Genomic DNA, 10226 nt, shown 5'->3' on the forward strand with positions numbered 1-10226 from the left:
TTAATTTGTTTGGTTCAGATGGTCTCAAGCATGTGTGGCGGCAATCAGGTGAGGAGTACAAAGATAAGTGTGTCATACCTACAGTCAAGCATGGTGGTGGGAATGCCATGGTCTGGGGCTGCATGAGTGCAGCAGGTGTTGGGGAGTTACATTTCATTGAGGGACACATGAACTCCAATATGTACTGTGAAATACTGAAGCAGAGCATGATCCCCTCCCTCCGGAAACTGGGTCGCAGGGCAGTGTTCCAGCATGATAATGACCCCAAACACACCTCTAAGACGACCACTGCTTTATTGAAGAGGCTGAGGGTAAAGGTGATGGACTGGCCAAGCATGTCTCCAGACCTAAACCCAATAGAACATCTTTGGGGCATCCTCAAGCGGAATGTGGAGGAGCGCAAAGTCTCGAATATCCGCCAGCTCCGTGATGTCGTCATGGAGGAGTAGAAAAGCATTCCAGTGGCAACCTGTGAAGCTCTGGTAAACTCCATGCCCAGGAGAGTTAAGGCAGTTCTGGGAAATAATGGTGGCCACACAAAATATTGACACTTCAGGAACTTTCACTAAGGGGTGTACTCACTTTTGTTGCCGGTGGTTTAGACATTAATGGCTGTATATTGAGTTATTTTGAGGGAAGAATAAATTTACACTGTTATATAAGCTGCACACAGACTACTTTTCATTGTGTCAAAGTGTCATTTTGTCAGTGTTGTCCCATGAAAAGATATACTTAAATATCTGCAGAAATGTGAGGGGTGTACTCACTTTTGTGATACACTGTATGTTGACACCTGCACCAAAAGAAATTCTTTGTACATCTGGTACTGATTTCTGCAAAGTATATATTTTAATCATCCACAGTTCCATTAGAAAAGTGAGCAGTCACTATTTGACTTTGTTCCATGTTTCCATTAGAGGAACATCTTTGATTGGTAAGTTTGATGTTAAGGACTTTGAGATTGAGGTAATGTACACTAGAAATGTGACACACATTTTTTACAAAGTTAAATTCCAAGTGACTTGTAGTCTCCAAAAGGATTGTATTCTATCAGCTTACTGTTCAGGTCTAGACCAGCCAATAAACTGCTAATAAGTTGGCAGATTAGTATTTGATTGGTGAACATGAATGAGATTTGCCTTGTTCTATTCTTCCTGTCAACACCTGAAATAGATCATGATGAAGGAATCAGTTACAGACCTAAATGTCTTCAGGAAAGATCTTCAGGAACATGAGGGGCTGTGAGCTACATGTGCTAGGTTGTAGTCGGAGCTTAACTCCAAGCAGTACCAGGCTAGGACCTTCATTTATATGACTTTCTCAGATACACTTTTCTGCTTTCAGTTTCTGAAAGCTTTGCACATCTGGATTTGGGCAGTTTATCTCGTGCTTGTTGAATCGGATGGTGAGCATCTGTCAACTGCCAGCTTTTGGTCTTTCCATTGATGGGTAAAATTGGACTGAAATGATTATGAGATTTGATTTGTGTGTTGTTTAATCAAATTTGTCCCACAGAACTTAAGGAAGCTTTTTCAGCTTTGTGATTGCTACCTATTGTGTGGAAAATGTTTAAACCCCTTAATTATTTATATGCATTTTAATATTGTATACTTGCTGGAGGGTGAATGCTTTTGTAGCAGTAAACCAGTTCAAAAGCTGTACAGTTTTGCTTAGTCAGCACGTATTGTTTTCACCTGGACATTGCTGCACTGCTGGTTCTGCTGAACTGTGACCGAGCGGGCAGAGGTCATGGTATCTGCCCTCTTCCTATGCCGTAACTAAGGACTTCCAGGTGCAGAGGGCATTTAGCTTTCGAGCAGCTTAAGTTTAATGTCGGACAAGTCAAAATCACTTGTTTTGTAAATTCTGACTCAGGCCAGAATACCCAGAATAAGAGCAGCCAAAGGCATACAAGCAGTAAAAGTCAAGGAACTGTTTTAATCACGAAGGAAATTGGTTCCTTCTGCAGGGCGAGCTCTGCCACTTTGTTTTTCCATTGCACAATATGAACTGCAATGATTTTTTTCTGGCTTTAAATTCATTCTGGCATGTTTCTAAATGATTTATTATGGTATTTACGCTATAAAACAAACTTAAGGCAAAATGAGTATTCATTTATGCAATTTATTAGGATTTTAGTGGAACCTGCATTAAATGTTTATTTTATACCAAAATCTTGTACTTTCCAGCAGTGTTATGGTGTTTTCTAGGACCTTCTACCAGCATTCAAAACCAAAACAAGTTCCACTTATTCCCATATTTCAGTTTTTCTTTTTTTCCTGTTCCCATTTTTGCTCACAGGATAAACACCTCAGCCCCCAATCGACGACCAGTGTTTTTCTTGGAGCAGTTTCTGCTGAACAGCTGTGCAAGGCCTCCTGCCAAGACCCTCTTTTACAAGCCCCCATTTCACACAGTGCATGTGTCGCTCATGCTGAACACCACAGAAACACGACAATAAAGTGTTGCTGCAGAACAAAGAAAGTCAAAGGTTTTCAACATTGTTCATGTTGTTCCCAGGAGAAAGATAACAGTGCCTGATGACTGGTGGAATCACCTGGTTTTATTGCTGTGGGGTTTTTGCTCTAGTTTTGGGTAGCTTTAAATGTAGCTAATAAAGAAGAAACCTTAGGCAGGGAGGCATAAAAATAATACTGTAATAAAAGCATTACACAATGACTTCTATTATTGTAGATAGCATACATTGTGTAACAAATACAAAATCGATAATCGGAATTATGTGCATTTTGAATAGTATAACCCACAGTGCACCACATGCTGCTAGGTTGCATGTTATTGTCACGTGACTTTAGATCTACCCAGACAGGATTTTCTTCAGGAAGTATGAAGAAGAAATCTGTTTAAATTACACACACTTCATTTATGTCACATTTAGACACAAGCAACTATACTGCTCACATGACAAAACTGAAACATTATTTTAGCTTTCTGAACTAGGAAAAAGTGACTTAATTTACAGCACATGCTGTAATCCTACATTAACACAAATATTTTCAATGCAAATTAGTTACAAATACTGTAGATTAAGCAAATAAACTCGAAGCTGCACCACATACCATCTTGAAGGCATGTTTGGTGCTGTCTGTGTTGGATTGTACACCCATACTGCTTATTTTCATTAAATGTCTTGGAAACATACACCGATCAGCCATAACATTAAAACCACCTCCTTGTTTCTACATACATTGTCCATTTTATCAGCGCCACTTACCATATAGAAGCACTTTGTAGTTCTACAATTACTGACTGTAGTCCATCTGTTTCTTTACATACTTTTTTAGCCTGCTTTCACCCTGTTCTTCAATGGTCAGGACTCCCACAGGACCACCACAGAGCAGGTATTATTTGGGTGGTGGATCATTCTCAGTACTGCGCGCTGTACTGCAGTGACACTAACATGGTGGTGGTGTGTTAGTGTGTTGTGCTGGTATGAGTGGATATGAGAGGACACAACAGCACTGATGGAGTTTTTAAACACCTCACTGTCACTGCTGGACTGAGAATAGTCCACCAACCAAAAATATCCGGCCAACAGCACTCTGTGGGCAGTGTCCTGCGACCTGATGAAGGTCTAGAAGATGACCAACTCAAACTGTGCAGCAACAGATAAGCGACCGTCTACAAGGTGGACCAACTAGGTAGGAGTGTCTAATAGTGAGTGGACTCCAGCAGCGCTGCTGTGTCTTATCCACTCATACCAGCACAACACACACTAACACACCACCACCATGTCATTGTCACTGCAATGCTGAGAATCATCCACCACCTAAATAATACCTGCTCTGTGGTGGTCCTGTGGGGGTCCTGACCATTGAAGAACAGGGTGAAAGGGGGCTAACAAGGCATGCAGAGAAATAGATGGACTACAGTCAGTTATTGTAGAACTACAAAGTGCTTCTATATGGTAAGTGGAGCTGATAAAATGGACAGTGAGTGTAGAAACAAGGAGGTGGTTTTAATGTTATGGTTGATCGGTGTACGTCTCTGAAGTCTTAAAACTGAGAAATTGTGTGTCTTGGAATATGTTTGCAAAGCCTTCTGTCTTCACTGAACACAGGCAATCAATTTATTGTTCCCATATAGGGACTCATAAAACGTTACATCAAAGCCCAATTAAGGACTTAGCCAGTAGAGGCATTCAGACTTGTTTGCCCAGCACATCCCAAAGATGCTCGTTTAGATCTGGGGAATTTGGAGGCCAAGTCAACACCTCAAACTCGTTGTTGTGCTCCTCAAACCATTCCTGAACCATTTTTGCTTTGTGGCAGGGTGCATTATCCTGCTGAAGGAGGCCACAGTCATCAGGGAATACAGTTTCCATAAAAGGGTGAACATGGTCTGCAACGATGTTTAGGTAGCTGATACGTGTCAAAGTAAAATCCACATGGATGGCAGGACCCAAGGTTTCCCAGCAGAACATTGCCCAAAGCATCATACTGCCTCTGCCGGCTTGCCTTTTTCCCATAGTGCATCCTGGTGCCGTGTGTTCCCCAGGTAAGCGACGCACACGCACCCTGCCATACATGTGATGTAAAAGAAAACGTGATTCATTAGACCAGGCCACCTTCTTTCATTGCTCCGTGGTCCAGTTCCGATGCTCACATGCCCATTGTTGGTGCTTTCAGGGTCAGCATAAAATGTTCACTTGCTGCCCAATACTGTACATCCTGTATATCAGTGTTATTCACTTCACCTCTTAGTGGTCATAATGTTATGCCTAGTCAGTGTATTTAAAAAAAGACCTTTTAACCCCCAAAATAGCTTTTGCCATTATAACAAATATTATTGTCTGTTCAATAAAACTCTTTGTGTAGTTCTGTGATTCGACAGGGAAGACAGTATGAATAAATATGCTGTATGTACAGTATGACAGAGGCATCTGTTAGCACAGACATTGTGTCCCCAGACACTGATCTTCCTTTAAGAGCAAGCCAGCCTGCCATCTCTTCGTAACCCCCACTCAGTCCTGGAATCATGCCAGTAGAAAAGCAGCGCAAACTAGTGTGAGCCAGTCCTGCCCTTGCAACCCCAGCACACTCACCCACATGCATTTCCACTTCCTCTCCCCTGCTGCCTCTATCTTTTGCTTGGTGCTCTCACTCTTGAGTTCTTTTACTTGTCCTTTACTTGTTATTTTTTCCCCCTAATTCTAAAGCAACAGCTGTGCAATCTTTTGGACAGCTTTGTTGTTTTATACCCTATGACGTGATTGAATCCCGAATGAATCCCGAAAAGCAAAAACTTTGAAGATCTGAACTTGATCAGTGGCCAGTGAGCTTAGAAAAACTATCTGGCGGCAATGTTTTTCTTGTCATTGTCTGTGTGTGTGTGTGTGTGTGTGTGTTGTGTGTGTGTGTGTGTGTGTGTGTGTGTGTGAACTGCTAACAACCAGGTTTGCTGTTTTGAGTGGTAACACCACACAGATTTCAGTCTGTTCCAGATTAGAAATCAACTCTTAAATTGTTTCTGAGAATTAAAGCTAAGCAGAATTACATAGAAAAAAAATACTTTTTTTTGTTTGCATTTGTCTCACTAAAGACGTGTTTGTACCTAAATAAGTTCCAGTGTAAATCTGAAACTATGAATCTGGCAAGCATATCTACCCATGTGAAGTGTTTAACACTCATTGCAATTAGGTTTCACATGGCTGTTGCCCGACAAGCTGAGTCAGTGAACTTGCTCACGTTGTTTACCAGAATGCCAGCACAGGCATGAAATAAACATGCTCTCAGAGTTGCTATCTGGGTAAATAACTCCACCCAGACCCTTCATGTTCCAAAGACAGACCATGCCAGGGCTAATGAAGCTCAAAATAGTGTCAGTCATTCAGTCAATGTGGCTGTGGCTTAAAAAGCCAGTGTCATCTGGTTATTATTTTATCAACCTTTAGCCTCAATACCATGCAGGCTCAAAAGTATACAGACCTGTTTTACCGCAATTCAAGAACATGATGGTGTTTTTCCTACCTTGTAATGCAGTGTGACATGATGGATTATTTACTCCATATTCAAACTAGTTTTTTTCGTCCTATAATTTTAATTGAGGGGAGTTATTTTGGTTTTTGGGTAGATTATATGGTATTAAAGATCAGGGTGAAAGCAGTCTAAAAAGGTATGTAGAGAAACAGATGGACTGCAGTCAGTAATTGTAGAACTACAAAGTGCGTCTATATGGAAACTGGAGCTGATAAAATGGACAGGGAGTGTAGAAACAATGAGGTGGTCATAATGTTATGCCTAATCGGTGTATGTATGGTTTATATGGTTATGTTTATATATGATTATATGCACAGATGCACCAATCATTGTTTTTTGACACATTAGGAGTAATTTAATTATTCCTATGCAATTATTTGTTCATATTGGTTTAACCTTTTTATCCTAAATAAGATAACACATTATGTGCTAACTTAGCATTGTACAGGCTAAAATTTTGAACAATAATACCCAGCACGACTATATAAGTAATTCATAAATATCTAGTGAATCTGTTCACAGTAAGTTAGAAGGCTCAGTTATAATGATGTAGATGGTGTAAATGTTTTCTGTTTGTATTTACAGTCACAATTAGCTTGAGCATCAAGTTTAGCCACCTAACAACCACTGAGACAAAGTCACCCATAGAGCATGATTTGGTTTCCCAATATAATTCCATCCATTCATTCATTCACTGTTTTACCATCCCTTATTTTGGTCAGGGTCATGGAGGGTCTGATTCAATGGGCGAAAGGTAGGAAACACCTCGGAAAGTTTGCCAGTCCATCACACACACACACACATTTACACAAACACTCACACTTAGGACAATTTTTAGTAGCTCCAGTTGACATGACAGCATGTCTTTGAACTTGTGGGAGGAAGTCGGAGCTCCCAGAACCCAAAACCCACATGGGCAAGGGGGAACATACAAACTCCAAACAGAAAGGTATCATACCCAGGCCCTTCTTGTTGTTAGGTGACAGTGCTACACACTGTACACCCCCATATAATTTCAAAATGGTAATTTGTATTTTAAAAGTAAAAAGCCATAATTACTTTAAAATTTAGCCAAAGTGGAAGATCTATTTGTCTGGACATTTTTCTTAATATTTGAGCTATAAAATGGTTTGATTCTGTAACTGTTATATTAGTAAATGAGCTAATGTAGTGTAGGTAAAATAATGCATCTCATATCAAAGCATCTAGAAAGTATTGTTTACTATGTCTCTTATATCTATGTCTCATTAGATAGGGAGCTTGTTTCTGTATTAGTCATGTGTTTACCTTGTCAGTCAGACAAAGCTTGCTAAAAAAAGTCACTGTAGAACCAGGACCTGCTGTTTCTGTAACCTGAAATGCACTGTGGGAGAAACACTAATTCCGAGCCACCTCAGCACTTTATCTGTCCTTCCCTAACATGTACAAATAAGACTTTTCCTTTGTGTTTCCTGCCATCCAAATGGCATACATAGTTACGCCCAAGCCAGTTTTAACAAGTAAAAACTACTTGCTGTTGAATAAGGGTTAAGAATAAGTATTGGTAAATGCATTTTTTTTTTTTATTTATCAAGTTACTATATGGTCAAATATACAGTTTTCAGACATATAACTTTGAGTTTATTCTATTTTAAATTTTCTAGGAAGGAAGGAAATTTTCTTGGGTAGGCTTTCCACAAGATTCTGGAGTGTGTTTGGGGAAATTTGTGCCCATTCCGTTAAAAATGCCTTTTTGGGGTCAGGCCTTTTTGATGCTGTATGGCCTGACTTGCAATGTTTAGTAGGATTAAGGTCAGAAATAAACTCCACACCAAACTCATGTGTGCGTGAATTTATTTGGATCTCCGTGCACAAGTGCATAGTTATGCTGGAACAGACAAAGAACCTTATCAAAATTGTCACCTCAAGGTTAGAAGGATATAATTTATTAACTCTAACCTTAGAAGAAGGGTCCACATTTTATTGACCATAGTATATATGAGGCTGTATGCTTAATAATAATAATACATTTTATTTATATAGCGCTTTTCAAGATACTCAAAGACGCTTTACATAAGACAAATAATCAAAACAAATACGTACATACACCATACAAATCATAGTACAAAATCAAAATAGTACATCAACATCAAGAATAATTAAGATAAAAACAAAGAGAGCAGCATAAGACAGTTCATTAAAAATTAGCTAAATTATGAGAGAGAACAACAAATATAGAACAATTTCTTAAAATTAGACAGAAGCAGGACAGATTTACATGCAATCAGGAAACTGAAAACTTTACAAGTTTTAGGATCTAGGACTTCACATTTCTGTCGTGATCTAAGTATAAAAACTATTAAAAAGAATAGCAAAAATAAAAGCATTTATTTTGTGTTGTTACAAGTTAAATGCCACTCTGAATAGATGAGTTTTGAGAAGTGACTTGAATTTGGACAGGTCAGGACAATCTCGTAGGTGTTTGGGGAGAGCATTCCATAAAGATGGAGCAGCTATGGAAAAGGCCCTGTCACCCCAGGTCCGGTGCTTGGTCCTAGAGGGTATGGACAGTAGGTTAGCCTCAGAAGAGCGAAGGCTATGGGAGGGAATGTGCTGATGGAGCAGGTCGGTGAGGTAGGATGGGGCCTGATTATGGAGAGCTTTGTGAGTGAATAGAAGAATTTTGAATTGAATGCGTTGAGCAACGGGAAGCCAATGAAGTTTTTGTAGAACAGGTGTAATATGATCACGGGAGCGAGTATGAGTAAGGAGGCGAGCAGCTGAATTCTGGATATACTGAAGTTTTTTTAGGATTTTGTTAGATGTACCATAAAGGATGCTATTGCAATAATCAATTCTGGATGTAATAAAAGCATGAATCAAGGTTTCGGCGGCAGAAAAGGAGAGTGATGGACGTAGACGTGCTATGTTTTTTAGATGAAAGAAAGCAGTTTTGGTGATGTGATTTACATGGCGGTCAAAAGAGAGGTTGCTATCAAAAATTACACCAAGATTTCGGATGTTAGAAGACGGAGACAAAGTGTCATTATCAATGGTAATTTGAAAATTTTTTGTGGTTTTTGCCAGGGTTGTAGGACCTACGATGATCATATCTGATTTTTCACAGTTTAATTTGAGGAAATTAGCTTTCATCCACAATTTCATTTCAGTGATGCAATTTGTCAGAGTGGAGTGAAGTTCAGTATTAATGGATTTGGAGGAGATGTAAAGCTGAATATCATCAGCATAGCAGTGGAAATGTAAACCATGCCGACGTATGATGTCACCAAGGGGGAGCATATAAAGAATAAACAAAAGGGGACCTAACACTGAGCCTTGGGGAACGCCTTGGGACAGTGGAGCAATGGCAGAACTACAATTGTTGATATTAACAAACTGTTGTCTGTTTATGAGATATGACCTTAACCACAAAAGGGCAGTACCAGTGATGTTGACAGAGGATTCAAGGCGGGACAGAAGAATGGAGTGATTAATGGTGTCAAAAGCTGCAGTAAGATCAAGGAGGACGAGAATATTAATTTGTCCAGAGTCTGAGGAAAGAAGAAGGTCATTTGTGACTTTGAGGAGGGCTGACTCAGTGCTGTGCTGGGGGCGGAAACCAGACTGAAATGATGCAAATAGATTATTGGAATTTAGGTGATCTTTCAGCTGTGAGGCAACAACACGTTCCAGTATTTTCGACAGAAATGGAAGATTGGAAATGGGCCGAAAGTTACTCATAATGTTAGAGTCAAGTCCAGGTTTTTTAAGTATGGGAGTAACAGCAGCCAATTTGAGTGATTGAGGGACTGAGCCAGAACTAAGAGAGGAATTGATTATCTCTGTGATAAGTGATGAGATAACTGGAAAACAACCCTTAACAAGTTTTGATGGAGCAGGATCCAAAACACAAGTGGAGCTTCGCATCCCTGTTAAGATCTCAGATAGGTCCAAAAGAGACACAGGTGAGAACTGAGACAGAGGCTGGGTAATAAATTGAGATGAGATAGGCGGAGAAACAGAGATGACAGGGGAAACTGTCAGAAAATTGTGGATATTCTCAACTTTTGTTTGAAAAAATGAGAGGTAAGAGTTACACTTGTCAACTGTAAAGGAATTGGTAGTATTGTCAACTGGTTTGAGAAGTTTATTTATTGTGGAAAAGAGAGTCTTAGGATTTGTTGATCCAGCATGTATGAGTTCGGAATAGTAAGTGGATCGGGCTGCCGTAAGAGCGTCTTTGTAATGTTG

The sequence above is a fragment of the Trichomycterus rosablanca genome, chromosome 17 (assembly GCF_030014385.1).
Source record: "Trichomycterus rosablanca isolate fTriRos1 chromosome 17, fTriRos1.hap1, whole genome shotgun sequence".
In the NCBI taxonomy this organism is placed as follows: Eukaryota; Metazoa; Chordata; class Actinopteri; order Siluriformes; family Trichomycteridae; genus Trichomycterus; species Trichomycterus rosablanca.